The following is a 2,365-nucleotide window of genomic DNA, read 5'->3' as shown; positions in this document are numbered from 1 at the left end:
GGAATTATGGCCATACTTGTGACCATCAATAATACGATTACTGAAGAGTGCAAAACAATTAAAAAAACAACAACCATAAAATGCTGGCAGAAAGGAGTGTAATGAAAGAGAAATACATGGTCAGTGAACTAGTATATTCTAGTTTTAAAAGGAAAAGAAATAGCATCCAAAACCCTTTTCAGATTAGTTATTGGATCAAAAGACAGGCTAAGCTGTCAAAGATCGATGGATAATCTACAGTCACATGTTCATTTTGGGATGGCATGGAGGCCTGTCTGGAAATGTGTTTTGAGCTAGAGAGTAAGGAAGAATGAAATAAAAAATGGAAGCAGATTCACATGCCAATAAGAAAAATGGATTATTTCAGCAGTCCGTATCTTCCACTGATTCAAAATAGCTGCAAGGTTGACCTGGGAATTAATCTTGGGATTGCTATAAACTGCAGTGCAACCACTCAATGTTATCATACTGAGCTTCTGATAAATCTGAAAGCCTCACAAACTGTACATGGCAGGTTAAACATTTTAATTGCAAAGGAAAATGAAGAGTTAGCATGGTCCAGGCCAGCTTGTCTTGTGAATGAAAGACCCGTAGAAACTCAAGCACTTGGAAAAGCTCTCAAGAAATTGCCTAGTCAAATGATTCTTGGGTAGGGTTGGTCACCATGAAACAAACAGTTTTTCCATTGCTGAAAGCTTAAAGTATAACCTAAGATACGTAATATAATAAGTATAATATAATCTTCATAAGCATATGAATGAAGCCATTTAATATCAAGGTATGGGTTATACTCAATCACAGGATTAGAATGTGTGTCTCACTATAACAGTTTACTTGGAAGGCACAAGGAAGACATGGCACTGCTTCTCTAGGATGCATCTCATGTACAGGTTGTGTCACTAGAAAAAGTGTAAAGCTGTACAAGTTTGACTCTTTTCTTCTCCTCCCCCACTAACAGAGGGCACATGTTAATGGCAATGGTGGAATTTAATTATGTATTTATGTTTTCTTTCTCCTTTTTCTATGCCAAGCTTACAGAAACCCTTGCTTGCTGTCATTCTGAGAGAGAGAAGCTGGAGGTACCTAAGGTGGTGGCCTCTGCTGGAAATGGGGATTCAGCATAATTCCTATACTTTTCCTCAAGTCATCTCCCCCTTACCCCATAGGGAATGATATCTCTCCTATCTCCCTTATTCTACCTGCAAGAATGAGTTACTAGAACTCAGCTATGTCTTTCTATCCCAGGTTCATTCTCTCCTAGAGGCCTTTCCATGGACAAAACAATCCAGTCAAAATACACCCCCAGTCCCACTCCCCAGGCGAAAACATTCATTTTCTCAGGTACAGCAAAGAAATTTTAGCCACATCTTACAGTGTTCATGGCCTTTGAAGCTCCTGCCCTCTGTGAGAGGGGCCACAGCATAAAGCCACAGCCAAGAGACATCTCTGCTGCAGACAGACAAGGGCAGAGGAAGAAATGCAAGTGTGAAAGGGCCAGAGGGCAAGGAAAGAGGAATCCAACTTCATAATGTCCTGGGAAGACACTCACCTGGGAGGCAGGAATCCTGGCTCTTATTGCTGGTTCTAGCATTGTTAGTCGCTCTCTGGAAAGGTTGTTTGAACTGGAATGAAAATGGACCTGTTCTGGAACAGGGTCCTTGGATCAGCATCTTTGCTGCACAATCAATCCTGTAAAACAACCCCATATTATGGCTGGTTGACAAAATTTCAATAAGCAAACCACAGTATTTTTACTTTTAACACTCGTTGTTGAAAAACACATTCTGTGATAACAGAATTTTTCACAGGAAAGACATTCTGATTTTTTACTAACTTGCAGATTTTCCTCTAGCCCTAAACAATCACCAAGTTTTCTCCAACAACTAAAGGCAATACCCTAAAAGTCACAACTTTTGCTGTCAAAGTCATGGCAGTGACATCCACACAGATTTGTTTTGCTTTGTTTTTGTTATACTGTTATCCTCTACATTAAAATTTTCCATTTCTGGTCAAAGGTGACTTATTTCTATAAACAGAAACATTTTCACACTTTAAATGCTTAAAACAAAATCCTTTTGTGTAAAAAGCCAGCCTGGAGAATTTCATCCGGGAAAGCGAATGCATCAGAGTCCTATCAACACTTAAAAGTGCTCTTAGTAATCAGGTTAAAAAAAAACCAACCCAAACTTGGTATTGGCTCCTTAATTCAAACATTGTTTTAAGAAGAGACATGCGGAGGACAAAGAGGCCCTTTATGGGTCTCCAGTTTCTTCATGTTAAAGGAAGGAAGAATACGGCTGGATCTAAAGTAGCTATGACCAGCACGTCCTTGAGAAGCCCGAGGGACAGCTGTTAAAAACCAGCA

Source organism: Chaetura pelagica, unplaced genomic scaffold, assembly GCF_000747805.2.
Source record: "Chaetura pelagica isolate M959 unplaced genomic scaffold, ChaPel_1.0 scaffold220, whole genome shotgun sequence".
Taxonomy (NCBI): Eukaryota; Metazoa; Chordata; class Aves; order Apodiformes; family Apodidae; genus Chaetura; species Chaetura pelagica.
The sequence above is the reverse complement of the archived record's forward strand: the minus strand, read 5'-3'. Positions refer to the sequence as shown.